This window comes from Osmerus eperlanus, chromosome 27, assembly GCF_963692335.1.
Source record: "Osmerus eperlanus chromosome 27, fOsmEpe2.1, whole genome shotgun sequence".
Classification (NCBI taxonomy): domain Eukaryota; kingdom Metazoa; phylum Chordata; class Actinopteri; order Osmeriformes; family Osmeridae; genus Osmerus; species Osmerus eperlanus.
The window spans coordinates 1572974-1588140 of record NC_085044.1 but is presented as its reverse complement, the minus strand read 5'-3'; the positions used below and the strand labels follow the sequence as shown (position 1 = coordinate 1588140).

General features: G+C 44.8%; 1 protein-coding gene across 4 annotated transcripts in view; it reads right to left on the bottom strand.

Moving 5' to 3' along the window:
• The window catches only part of ntm (neurotrimin), a 183666-nt gene that overhangs the window by 24198 nt on the left and 144301 nt on the right, over window positions 1-15167 (bottom strand). The window lies entirely within an intron of this gene.

Below are 15167 nucleotides of genomic sequence, written 5' to 3'. Positions count from 1 at the left end.
GGCTTTTACCGCAGCTGCGTGGGTTCGAATCCGGACTGGGCCCTTTGCTGTATGTCTTCTCTTCCCTCTCTCTCCCTGCCTTTCCTGTCACACACTTAAAACTGTCCAATAAAGCCTGGGAAATGCCATCCTTCTCCATCCCCCGAAATCATCTTTCTATTCAAAACACTCGTCTGTCAGACGCAGAGTCTTCCCTGGACTGGAAGCTCTCCAAGACTGATCCAACAGCACAGCTTCTAACTCAGTCGAACCTCTACATTACATTACATTACATTTAGTCAGAACCTGATCTTATCCAGAGCGACTTACAGTAAGTACAAGGACATTCTCCCGAGGCAAGTAGGGTGAAGTGCCTTGCCCAAGGACACAACATCATTTGGCACGGCCAGGAATCGAACCGGCAAACTTCTGAGTAGTAGCCCGATTCCCTAACCGCTCAGCCATCTGAGGTGGACCGTTATTTACCCAGCTAAAGAAAAGACCTAACACGTTTCTCACAGGGAAGAACTGCGCCATCAAGCCATAAAATCAAATGCAGGGAAATGATAAAGGGAACATTTGGTGGAAGGTGAGAGCCGTTTGCTATGTCACAGCTTTTGTCCATGGCATCTGTCACTTGCGCTCCGCTGGTGATGCAGTAGTGGGGGATAATAGTCTGCCAGGGGAGTGTCTGGTGTCATGATGGAAAAAGAAGACAACAGCCTTTGTGTGTGAGTGTGTGTGTACGTGTATGGGTAGGTGTGTGTGTCTAGATGTGTGTGTGTAGGTGTATGTGTAGATGTGTGTGCGTGTGTGGAATCCATAGCAGGTGGCATGTCAGGGCTAGGGACCACACTGTGAAAGAGATGTCTGAAGAGTTAATATGCCACAATAAACTTGTCATCTGGGGAGTCCAGACATATTGCATGTGCTGGGAACTGATGACACAATATTGAAATACATGTCTTGCATAGTCTTGGTTTGTGACAGTGAAAATGCTATGCAAGAGTACTCTGAATTTACATCACAGTGTCTTCTCTGTTCCAAAAGGGACAATGTGTTCTTGGTTGACTCGCTTGGCGAGAAAAATCCAAAGGCTAATTATTTCCTCATGCTACCAATTACTTACAAATATTAATTACGTATCTAATGTAAATCCATGTACGGTGAACAAGCATGAAGCAAAGTGATTCTCAAACTTTGTCAGTGTGTCTGTAATAGCATTAGGAATCAGAGGACATTAAGAGAACCTACAAGGACAGTGCGTGTCCATGTTCCTGTGTGTGTGTGTGTGTGTGTATATGGGGGTGTGTGTGTATGGGTGTGTGTGTATGGGTGTGTGTGTGTTTGGTGTGTACACATTTGCCCATGAAAATTCAATCAATGGGTGACGTGACACTTTCTTGGAGGGGATCCCACAGAACACATACCCTCTCTGCTGATTGGCAGATGTGGTCCATGCCTTTCACTGTCCTCATTTGAGCCACTGTACCTCAACGGGAAAAGCACTTTCCCCAGAAAACACGAGCGACCCTCACAGACGCCACGATACAAGCCTGTCCCCCACAAGCCTGTCCCCCACAAGCCTGTCCCCCACAAGCCTGTCCCCCACAAACCTGTCCCCAACAAGCCTGTCCCCCACAAGCCTGTCCCCCACAAGCCTGTCCCCCACAAACCTGTCCCCCACAAGCCTGTCCCCCACAAGCCTGTCCCCCACAAGCCTGTCCCCCACAAACCTGTCCCCCACAAGCCTGTCCCCCACAAGCCTGTCCCCCACAAACCTGTCCCCCACAAGCCTGTCCCCCACAAGCCTGTCCCCCACAAGCCTGTCCCCCACAAGCCTGTCCCCCACAAACCTGTCCCCCACAAGCCTGTCCCCCACAAGCCTGTCCCCCACAAGCTCCCGCCAGCTCCTGGAACTCTCCGGTTGTTTTGGAACAACACTGTGGCGCTCTCAATGACAAACTTCTCGTCCTGTCCCTGCACTGGCCCAACGCTGGATTTCCCCCCACATCTCCACATGCTCTACTATAAAGAACGCCACTTTGGAACCATTCTCTGCTTCGCTGCACCCCTTGTGAGACCTATTGAGAACCACGATAAATACGAAAAAAGATGACTAATTTATCAGCCCAAAGTCCTTACCTCCTTGTTAGCTGCTGCATGTGCTCTTCATAAACCCCACGGCCCATATCCTGACGACTGCATGATGACTCTGGCCCGGTTCTGGTCCTCGAACTACTTTACTTCACATCCAGTAACCTACACCATCCCGAGGGATTCCAGGTAAGTAAATTTAGCCGATCCCGTCCCCCCCTCTTAGATGACAGAAGTAGTCGTCAAGGGCGCCCGTTACCAGGGGAACCAAAGAAACCAATCCCCTCGATGCAACAGAACGGCATTAAAAGAGTGTTCTCCCACTGGGATGCTGTTATGATATACTGCAGGGAATCCGTCAACGAAACATTATAATACCTTTCTGATGTGCCAAGAACACTGACTATTTTTATACTCCTGTTGAGGAAGAGCATGAGTGGGTGAACCAAGTATTCGTCCCCGTCCCCCCGCGCTCCCCTCTACTGTGTGACAGATATGTCCCGTGGTGACTGTAACCAAAAAACCTCCACCAGGATTTGTGGCTGGTGAGACCTCGGGGGGGTGCCTAGCAGAGGGTGCAAAAAGTCCAAGGTTGTAAGCGAGAGCCTCACAGTGCATTAGGAAGTCCCGGAGGGAGTTGAGCCTCGTCTAAAAATAGAAATGATGTCACCTCAAGTCAACCGTTTGGTCCAAGTGCCCCGCATCTGAATAATAATAATAATAATAATAATGTATTTAGAGCTAGAACTGTTATTTCTTCGTCTGGGAGTCTGAACATTTTACCAATAAGTAAGTAAGCTCACGAGGATCAGAAGTGAACAGGAGGAAAAGGTGCTGGATGATCTCAGCTGTTTCCCTTTGCCCTTCCATCACGTCCTTTGAGCAAAGGAAATATTTTGTGATCTGTGTCACCTTTAAAACATCATTTTACCCTTTTTCTTTATTTGCAGTGTGGGAACTCTTGGGTATAGAGCAAACGCACTGGAGTAAGGAGAGCCCTGGTATACTTTGGTAGTGTCGTTGTTGGCAAAAGCCCTGCTATTGGAAATGCTATGCAAGGTCGTCTGACTGAATGTACCCAAAACCCCTACAAAATCCCCCAGAATGCAACATAAAGAAATGAATAAATATTTCATACCACAGTATTTCTTCTTATCTCTGTTGCACAGACTGCGAGCCAATTTAATCCAAATAAAATGTCAAACCTCTCAATGCCATGAAAGGGGATTCACAGATTCGAGCGGAGGATGTGAAAATTAAGCACTGGAATAAACAACTTCAACCTCTTTCACTTTGCACTCTGATGCAGTAGTGTGTGTGTGGATCATTAAAAATACATGGTTGCTCTTCCTTCACAATTAGAAGGCTATGAGTGGAATTTGTTCACTGTGATGATTAATAGAGTTCATGTTTAATGCTTTCTTATCGTTTGGCTATGTCAGAAGCAATATTTGTCTAGAAAAGACAAAGATGAATTTAGGTTGGTTAATGTGTAGATAAAATGGTCTTCTCTCAACAGGAAGGCACAAAACCGTTTTTAATCTTATACATATTTTAGATTTCGCTGTTGGCGGTTCATGCTCATTCCTTTAAAACCTTTGTAAAGGTATTATATATCGAGAAATAAATGTTTTGACTTAGGTATAATTCTTTTTCAACAGTATTAAATGCTTACAAATAGATACCTTATTATGACATGATTTTAGAAAATGAACTCAGACTGCTTTTCAATCCAAGAGATGTGTGAAGGTGCTGGATAATACCTGTCAAATACCTAAATCTCATCCAAGGATGGTTTGCCCTAAAATATACAACAAGTTTTGTTGGCTAAAAACACATTGTGTAAGCTAATGAGGTCCTTCGAGAGCTGTTTAGCTACAGACATTCCAGTGCTGGTGAAATGTCAAATGTTATATTTTGGAGCGGCCTGCTACTTATCAGACTATTCTGTTCCTTTGCCTTCCTCCTCGTCTTATTCTGTGAAGCCGCTGCGAAATCAACTCAAGCTGGAGGGCAAGGGTCAAGGACCGAACAAGAATTGGGGGCGTTTTTTTCTCTTTTTATTTTATTTTGTTACCAGTTGTAGCTCTAAGTTAACAGTCAATTGAAACATTGCCTTTCAAATATAAATCATGCTAAGTAATCAAATGTTATTTGATTACTTAACATGGGAGTCACTGGGAGTCAGGTGGCTGAGCGGTGAGGGAATCGGGCTAGTAATCCGAAGGTTGCCAGTTCGATTCCCGGTCATGCCAACTGACGTTGTGTCCTTGGGCAAGGCACTTCACCCTACTTGCCTCGGGGGAATGTCCCTGTACTTACTGTAAGTCGCTCTGGATAAGAGCGTCTGCTAAATGACTAAATGTAAATGTTATGTGAGCACAGAATATGGCATATACTATACGTATTTTTTTGTAATAAAAATCAGGCCAACTAAGTAGGACATGGGATCGTTTCACCAGGCCATAACTGAGCTACTGAATGCACAAATTTAAGTACAATAAAATGATGGTCAGCTGTAAAACGATTCACTATAGAACACGAGTGTGTGTTCATACTGGGGTGAGAAGGCAGAGGAAAGGCTGGGCCGTCTTGTCCCCAGACGAGCCGCAGTTTGACCCTTCAATCACCAATCAGGAGACAACAACATTCACACATCCAGGATGTTTACAAGGTTACACACGTGCTCAAACGTGTGAAATAACACGTCAATCTAGGAACATAATCAACAAAATTCTGCTTGCCAATTCGTTTTTAACAACTGAAATGCTCGTTAGGTGAACCGTCTTGAGTTAGGACCAAAAATAGCTTAGTCTTAGCATATGACTAGATTAGAACCACAACAAAATGGTGAGATAGATACCGACTTGACTCTCAGAACTACGCTACCTCTGATCCTCGATCTTCAGCTTTTGTGTCAAGTTTGTGTCGGTTTGGATAAAACCTTGGACACCTTGGACATACACTTTGGGCAAACAGGGCTTACAGTCAGGTCATGATTGCTTTGTAACAAAGAGCATCCACTGTAATCTGTATCTACTGTACATGTCTTGGTTGTTTTAGCCATACAGTCCCTCAGTAAGAATAAAGAGCTATAGGATCATGTCCCCATGGCAACCAAGATGGCACAGCTGTGTCCCAGCTGTTTCTGAACACCAGCTTTGTCCCCGGGGTCTGGAAGGACACAACCATCTTCCCTGTTCCCAAAAGAGTTTGAATCCACATCTGAACATTTCCTGCATTTTCCCTCTCGATTTCCTGTCATACTTCACTGCTTATCCAATCGAAGCAGAGGTGCCCTAAATATATATATTTTAGAAAATAAAAAAGTCCAACAGTTCATGTTTCTCCTGAGAAAGCTGAATGGTTTGAACGACCACCAGAACCTTTTAACAGCAGTGTTTCGGTCACTCATCCAATCAGTCCTCACCCCCTTCAACATCCTCTCCTGAAAAACGTCCTCACCGAGAAAAGCAAGATAGAAAAAGCCGTCGAGCATGCAACCAAAATCACCGGCACCACTCAAACCCAACTCTCAGGCCTTTCCAGTCAGGCGGTAAAGAGGAAGGGAGTCTCCATCAGTAAGGACCCCTCACACTCCCTTCACCTCTCCTTTCAGCTACCATTGGGTTCCTCAAAAAACCTCTAGGCAGAAGAAGAAATTACAACCCCAAAAAACTTCCCGCTTCAATATCCATGTTAATCCAGTGTAAACGTAACGTGCTGTAATTTCACACGAGTATGTTGCATGGTGGATGTGAACCCCTTACCTAGAGCAGATTTCTATCAAAATACGATCGAGCATGTCCTGGCATAGCAACGCAGATCACACAGTCTAGCTTTTTCCCTGCATATGTTGGGTCATGTTTGTGATAAACAGAAGACTGCGTCGCGCTTAACAAGCTCAGAACGTGAAACCCCGTTATTAACCAGACCTTCCTCTCTGCACTTGATCCTGCCCCTAACAACAACACCAAAATATCTGAACAAACGCCTTGAACGCAACGCCTGCTGAAATGAAAAGATGTTCATAACAGACGGCTCCAATAGGGTAGCTCTCACGGCGCGAGCCTGACCCCATCGATTCCCTGCCAGTGACCGCGTCCTTAAACCCCCCGGCAAGGCAGTTTCTCTGTAGTTACTATGGTGATTGCTCCTGCACTCTCGGTGGGGGGGTGGGGGGGGGGTGGGGGGGGGGATGGACGAGCTGCCTTGACAGCTCTGGGGGGGAGGAAGACACCTCCGTCCCCCCCCACCCAATACATTGGCAGGTAATAAGAAGGCTCCAGCCACGGGGCGTCCAGGTGGCTAGCCTGGAAGAACTAGGTCCTAGGCCTTGTGGGAATCTTGACAACTGTGGGATGATGGCAAACAAGTCCTGTATACTTATAGGTCATCTATAAGCCCCCCCCCTGGTAAAATAAGATTTAAAGATCAGTAATAAGTTGCCAACGATACCAAATGACAATACATTTGTAAAACTGCACCAAAAAACAATTGTTGAACAAGTGTTAAATAGGAGGCCAGCACACACTAAACGTCTTCACTCCAACTTACAGCATGCGCTCCAGGATGGAAACAACACAAAACAGTTTATTCCAGCACATTCCAGGGGTCACGGAACTGAGCTAGCATGTTCCAGTCTCACAGGGAGCTTAAATGTAGTGACACTTGCTTGGGGAATTGGAGATTTGTCCCTAAAAGCTGTCTTCAATGCTTTCAGAGAAACTGAAATAGCAAGGAAACATCCACATCCCTGACCAACACACACAGTCACACACACACACACACACACACACACACACACACACACACACACAGTCCCCACTGTACCCCAAATCGACACATCAAAACAGGACAGTTAGCTCACATCCCTACAAATGGTCTGAAGCACACAAACACACACACAAACACACACACAAACACACACACAAACACACACACAAACACACAAACACACCACACAAACACACACACAAACACACACCACACAAACACACACACACCACACAAACGTTAAACACCACCCTGCAGATCAGGAGGGCTGCTTGGCCGGAAAGCTTATGGAAAGCTTATGGAAAGCTTATGGACGTGGCTGGAGGCTCACTGTTGGGACCAGGGATCTGAGAGTGTGTGTGTGTGTGTGTGTGTGGGACCAGGGGGCTGAGAGAGTGTGTGTGTGTGTGTGTGTGAGACCAGGGATCTGAGAGTGTGTGTGTGGGACCAGGGGGCTGAGTGTGTGTGTGTGTGTGTGTGTGGGACCAGGGGGCTGAGAGAGTGTGTGTGTGTGTGTGTGTGAGACCAGGGATCTGAGAGTGTGTGTGTGGGACCAGGGGGCTGAGTGTGTGTGTGTGTGTGTGTGTGGGACCAGGGGGCTGAGAGAGTGTGTGTGTGTGTGTGTGTGAGACCAGGGATCTGAGAGTGTGTGTGTGGGACCAGGGGGCTGAGAGTGTGTGTGTGTGTGTGTGTGGGACCAGGGGGCTGAGAGAGTGTGTGTGTGTGTGTGTGGGACCAGGGGGCTGAGAGAGTGTGTGTGTGTGTGTGTGTGAGACCAGGGGGCTGAGAGAGTGTGTGTGGGACCAGGGGGCTGAGAGAGTGTGTGTGTGTGTGTGTGGGACCAGGGGGCTGAGAGAGTGTGTGTGTGTGTGTGTGTGAGACCAGGGGGCTGAGAGAGTGTGTGTGGGACCAGGGGGCTGAGAGAGTGTGTGTGGGACCAGGGGGCTGAGAGAGTGTGTGTGGGACCAGGGGGCTGAGAGTGTGTGTGTGTGTGCGTGTGTGTGAGACCAGGGGGCTGAGAGAGTGTGTGTGTGCGTGTGTGTGAGACCAGGGGGCTGAGAGAGTGTGTGTGGGACCAGGGGGCTGAGAGAGTGTGTGTGTGTGTGTGTGAGACCAGGGGGCTGAGAGAGTGTGTGTGTGTGTGTGTGAGACCAGGGGGCTGAGAGAGTGTGTGTGTGTGTGTGTGTGTGAGCTTCAGTTAATTGAGCCCCGGACCCACAGCTGAGGCGGGGAGGGAAGAACGTGCATGACCCCCCCCCCCACACACACACACACACACACACACACCAGGGCCAGACCGCTGGGGAACACGCTCGTGCCTGCCTAGTATAAACGCACAGCACGTTGTGAGAGTAAATACTATAAATCAAACTTCCCAGTTTCACGAGGCTTGCTTCTCCATCCCATAATCGTCGCTTTACAAATCCAAGTTGATGAAACGTAACGTAAGCTGTATTTTTATGATCTCCCGCTATTAAGCGGCAACGTAAGACTTGTATTCACTTCCCCTGAGTTTGATAGTCGGTTCAGTTTATTTTTGTCGATACTTTTTAAGCCCCATGTATGTTAGGTTAACTTGCAGCACTTGGTTTTGCACGTTTAAACATCTGGTTAAGTCATCCTGAACAGGAAATACTAACAGGAAACAGCAGCAACAGAACTCACAGAATGAAGTTTTGTATTGTTTTTGTGTTGTTTTTCATTGGTTCACAGTTCAGGTTTTTACTCATGTTTGTTGATGATGGTTAACATACAGATGGCTCCTATTAGTATGCTTTGAGACATATTAAAACAAAAAAAGGAGCCAAAATAACTCAAATAAGTCTTCATTTGCTGGTGAATAGGTAAATGCAAAGGCACTAGAGGCTTGATTCTGTATTTAAACACACACACATACATAGATTTTGTGTGAACCCTATTGAAAGTTGAACATAAATAACTGCAATGTATAATTAAACGCATTCAAATGCTGCTTTAAGCCAATTTGCTCAAATATTGTGTCTTTTGTGCATACAATTGACAGTGGGTTGTGCACATGCACACACACCTCCACTAGCACCATAACATGTCAGAAAATCTGTTGCTGTAGAACAAACTTGTAATTGTGTTATAATTACATCCACCGCAAGCATGAAAGTCACCTTGTTACCATTTAAGTGAGGAAGGATGTGAAATAAATGGAAACGAATGGGATAAAAATAATAAATCAGCATGCAGTTAATGAACAATTAGGTAATTGGTTGGCTTTGGTCGGGCCTAAAAACCAAGTGTGACAGACCCGTCTACGGTCCCAGAATCTCCAGTTCAAGGGTCTGGCAGCTCTGGCAGAGCTTTCACTGCACTTCCCAAATTATCCCTGCAGCTGAATATCACCTTGTCTACCCGAGAACACACGCACCCGCAAATGAAGGTGTCCTTTGCAAATAATACACGTTAGGGTCCTCGGAAGGCATCAAGTCCGGGGCGTGTAGAGGTGGTGGGCTTGGAGAGGGATGGGTTAAAATTCCCAGCATGCTCTAGTAAACCTGGTCGTCAGGGACGCCAATCTTCATCAAGCTAAATTAGAGGCGTCATTGACCATACTCTGAAACGATTTCAAACGCTCAAGAATATTTTTAAAAAGGGTCACTGCATGACACCTGTCCTCGCACAAGCCCATCCAAACCCTCTCTTTTCAGACCGAACATTTGACTTAAGAACATACTCGATTTTACACGATGGGAGAGCAGCGTTTTACCCTCTGCAGAAGCACCGTTGGAGAAATCCAAAGGGGTGGATTTCTACATTGTGTTTTTGCCAGTTGTTCTAAATCCCCACTTCTCTCCCAGTTGGCACAGAGAAACAGGCAGAGCAAAAGGCTAAGCGGCTAGATGGGTCTAATGGCCTACCGATCCTATAAATAACCGACGCCCTGTTTCCTCTCCATCGATCACAAGAGCCTTGGCCAAGACCTGCCGGGGCCGAGTGTGTGTCGGACGGACTGACCTGTGTCCACGCCTGGCTGCCTCGCTCTCCTTCCTCCGGCTCCCCGTACATGATCTATCAAACCAGGGGCCCACACATCTTGGATAAAAATGACATGGCCTAATTGGTTGCTGTGAGAGGTTTGTCTTCATCTGGAGGTGACTGCGGGGCGGGAAGGTTTGCAGTGGACAAGGTTAACTAACTCTACTGCTTAGGAGGGAAAGGAAGGAGGGAAAGGAAGGAGGGAAAGGAAGGAGGGAGAAACGGGATTGAGAAGGTTGACAAACTCAACTGTCCTTCAGCTGTGTGAAAAAAGAAAAACGGTTTTCTGCACAGCAGTGTGCAAACTTGTACTTGAGAGTGCCACAATATGAAGTGATATACACACACACACACATATAAATATATATATATCTTCCCCATTGCATATAACAGCTTCAAGCAGCACATAAAATGTCTCTGATCACCTCTCAGGCAATTCCCATGAAGCCCTCAACTTAATTTGTGCCCAAAAGATGCGACGGTTGTATTTCCTGAGTTGACATCTTGATGTGCCGGCTCCAGGTCAGCTCCCAGGGTCGGACAGAGATTTAGAGGCCACCAGCGAGGTGACATTTATCTGATGCCTGCACACTGCCATTAGCATCGCTGGGGGTGGGAAGGGGCCAAGGTAACAGGGTTAAAGTCCACTTAAGCATCTTAAGAGTCCTTAATATTAGAAGGGAAAGCGAGGGAGGCGGGGAAGATTACCTCTCTGGAGCTTCTAGATACTTCTGAGAAATTTGAAAGGAAAGTAGACCTGGAGGAAGGAAGGTGTTGTTCTGTGTGATACCAAACAGACCGCGGTATGTTTTTGCCCTTGTATTTCATACAAAGAATCAAACAGTGTTTTCTTCTCAGTACATATAAAGTGGCATGCCAGATTGTAACCCCGAGAGTTTTTGAACTGCACTTTGAGAACTGGTTTAAAACTCTTGTCGTTTTGTAGTGTTTGTAATGTATGTCTCGTGGGTGTTCTGTGTTACACATTTTTATACGTTCTGTGCTGTGTTTTTTTTTATTCAAACTATATTCAATCTGTGAAGCCAAAGGCAAACATTTTCCAGAAATGGATAAGAAAGTTGTATCGTATAGAATGTTATTACTCTATGCCACCAAGGATAATGACATGGAAAATGTGTGCCACTTACAACGCATCACACTTCAAGGTGACACAATTTATTCTTGAAAAAGACATTTGAATGTCAGCAGTCCATAACCTACCTAGAAAATGAGGAGGATTACAATTTAAGATGTGGTTCCTTGCGCCCAAATATAAGGACTTTTCCCTCTGAAAAATAGGATCTTTCAATCAGAATAATCAGCACAGCAGTGCTCTTTTTGAGTCACAACCACACTGCAGTCATTAGCAAAAAGCAGCGCCAACAATGTTATCATTACAAATACAACATATTCTTACAGTTGCATCGTGGTAGGTGGTAGTGTTCAGGAACATACAATCACTATCTGCGATCTGCTCCCCTGTAGGTGGTTAATTAATATGCGTCTCATAGACTTAATTGCGAACAGCTTGAAATCTAAATGGTTTTGTGCACCGGGTTGACAATCAAGCATAATAAGTCAATAAGTAAATAGGGCCAGGGCGTAATCGTGTTATTAAGCGGTAAAACTTTACATTGAGGCGACATTTACAACTCCTCACAAATGTATTCTCATGACGAACCAATAACAGTAGCCTACCAACAACAAACTTCGTAACAACTTTGACCAGAGAGTTCTCATCCGTGCCTCCACTGACTTTATCCCGATAAAAGCACCGGAGCTAAGTTTTCTGGTTTCAATAAATCATCATCCTCCTGCTCTTGCTTGTCAGAAAGATTGTCAGTTACCTCCGTGATGGAAGCGTTCAGAATTTCTGCTCACGTGGTCAACAGATGGTTGTGAGGAACACGAGGGCTCTGCCAGATGTGTCTATCGGAGGATAACAGTCCTGAGGGCGTCTTCACAATGCAAATCGTGACCTACCGTTGACGCTTCAGGTTAGTGGAGACCAAGCACACAAACCTGTCCAAGACTAAAAGCTTTTGCATTCTGTTATAACTCTTGGAGTAAACTGCTGTTCTTTTGCAGCCTGTTTTTCTGACTGGAACAGTAACTTTGTAAAATAACACCAAACTGTTGACAGGTGATCCAAGGCCATGTCACCCCACTTTTGGGCATGTTGCCTACGTACAGTTACAAATACTTAAAACGCTTCGTAACGGAACATTTCTGGTCAAATAGCTTGTGATCACACTCCAGACGGTGCAAAAGGTGTTTACGTCAAGTTCTGGTTAGTGGTGAGAACATGTAATAAAAATAATAAGTACTTTAGGAACAAATGGTTTGGATCCTCAGACAACTGGAAGAACATATGTGAGTTACATCACACATTTCACCGGGCTCCCTCCCTCCCCCAACCGGCACTCTGAGGACTAATTATGTGATCTTGCCACTATGCAGCTCACGTAACCGCTTGAGGTGGGACTAGGTTTTGATAAATGACTGCTTTTTATTGGCTCCCTTTGCTACCTGACTGTTAAATAATGTAACTCAACCAGTGCCGCCACGCTAAGCGGAATTCACTTGGAGGTCGACTCTAAACAGAGGGGGGGGGGGGGGTCAAAGCCTCTGCGCAATTTGCAAGCGATGAATGTCAAAAGGGAATACGGAAAATGTTGTACCATATCAATTTCCCACTAGCCCTTTTAACCTTGTTGAATTGCCGATGCTTTTGTAATGCATATTTGCTGTTGTACTGCAGACACTATTGAAGGCACACCGTTTTTCTTTTCATTGCAAGCAGTTTTTAACACAAAGAGCTGTACCTAGCTCGACAATGATATTTAGTATCTCCGTACCCTCTTTGCATAAAAGTCAACAGGTAAAATGTTTCATACAATTATGATAAGACTTCTGACCCGCCTATAAACATCATAATTACAATCCCAAAAGTTAGAATGATTTGGTTTGAGGGCGTTTCTCGTCAATTCAACCATTTCCTCTCTCACCATCTTATGACAAAAAAACTGCAGAAAAGATTAAGTCTGCACGCTTTGAGAACAATATCAGAAGCCAACGCTGATATGACCAAATGATAGGTTGCGTTTGACTACAAGTCATTACCTCTTAGTCGTTTAACTGTAAATTCATTGGCTCGACGACCTCCCTATAATTTGTTTCACCCTTCCATCTCTTAATCAGGATGAATATGATGGAAAAGTTGGCTGGAAAAAAAGATGAAAGAGGCATTAAACGAGGATGCGATGGAGGGATGGAAGGAAGGGAGGGGGGAGCGACGTAATAATTGCTGGAGGAAAGTTTGAGGAGGGATTATGAGCAGGATTTTATGTAGAACGGTTGGATCTGCAATTGCTGCCTCATTCATTCTGATAATTGCTATTGCCGATAATGCATGAGCCCTGACATTCCTCTTTGCCCTTTCAATTTTTGGGGAAGAACTGGGAATTCAAGAACGACTTAAAAGCTGCAGTCTGGTACATATCACGTTGTAACGGATATCATGGTTCATAAGTGATAGCAAGGTTTTGACAATCCAGACGCAAATTGAAAACAGACAATACAAGTTCAGAAATTATGTAGGCCTATACAGATTCAACATCAGAGATCCACAATGTCCTTGGAGTGTTGCTACTGTACTTAACTCAGTCCTTTAAGCAGAAGAAAACCTACACAGCTTAAATAATTACAGTGTGCTATATCGTAAACAATCATTCGCTAAGAACATGGCCAGAGGCTAACATGATCATGCCTACAGGTGCTTCCGCGCAGGATGTGGGGTTAGCGACGTAACTTCATGTTTAACTATGGGGCCGTTTAGGAAATAATTCAGACTGTCTTTGGTAACACATGAAACACATTCACGTATGAAACGTTCACACACATTCATAGCACTGAAAACTCACATCCACATATGCTCGCATATAGCCTAAATAATTTTGTCAAACTTTCAATTTTTTAAATAAAAAATATATTTTTTCAACCTTTCAAAACTCCCCCAACCCCCACACGTGTAGTGAAAGGAGAGGGGAGAGGAGAACAGAGAAGCCTTTGGTTTTCCCTGACGAGTAGGCCTATCTATTTGATTTACGTTGCCAGTGCGACACGCGAATTACGTTAATATGTATCTGTTTTTATTTGTTCCCACGACCGTTTAACACTGCCAGGTTGTCAGGTGAAAGAATAAGGCTACAAATGTCATAGACACGTCTTAAGAACACATTGAAGCAAGTGATTAAGGTATTAAACAATTGTAATTACAGTCAAGTCTACTCCTGCCTTAATGATGGGGCAGTGATATTGATAAGCCTATTATCTAATGCATTTACATAGTCAGACATTTTTGCCAGGTTTCCTTCCTGCCTTTGGCAGCAGCTACTGTGTTGCTCTCAGCCTGGATTATATATTTAAATTCTCCTTATTCATTTAGTATTATTGTTTGCTCATCTTGTGTAAAATAATATCGCTAGATGATGAAAATGAAACCTGTCTCATAGCAAGTTTAACTTGTGTAATAACTTGCTTACTTAATACCTCTAAACTACAATGAAGTATAATTACATAGCAGTTACTATGCAACTGCAATGTTGTTACTATACATACTGCTATGTAGTTACAGGAAAATTAATATAACATCAAGGAAAGTTTCACCCAAGAATACCTTTCATCTCTCAAAACTACATGACCCTCATGATCCACTAAAGTATAGCGAGGACACACACACACACACACACACAAAGCAAACTTGGAACCTCATCTGTAAACGCATCGTCTCGGCCTCTTCTAGTCCTCTCCATTAATATCTATTCAGCTGCCAAGCACTCACAGTCCGGCCAAACAGCTGCCCTGGTCCAGGCTCATGACCTTGTGTGGGTTTAGTCTATATACACCAGGTCTAGATATTGATAATACCATATGCGTTTTAAATTAGTCTGGCAGCGATCAATACAATGCAATTGTCGGTCCTTTTACAGTGACTTCAGACCTGGACTGATGAACATCGATTCAGGCTCTGGGTGAAAAAAATAGAAAAAGACAAGGAAGTGAAGCGACGATGCCGTCAGCTCATGTAAACAACCTCTGGGTTGGGGAATATGCATATTAGTTATCGGAGGAAGGAGGTGAGGTAGCAGGGGGTTAAGCAACCAGGTGTAAGGTAATCAATACGATAGAAGCATTAAAGGGTGAGTTAGATAAAGCCACAGTGGTGGCTGAGGATACGTCTAACAGGGAGGCATCTAGATAACGCTGACTTTAATGAAAGGGAAAATGTTTCTTTAGTGTATCTCTCT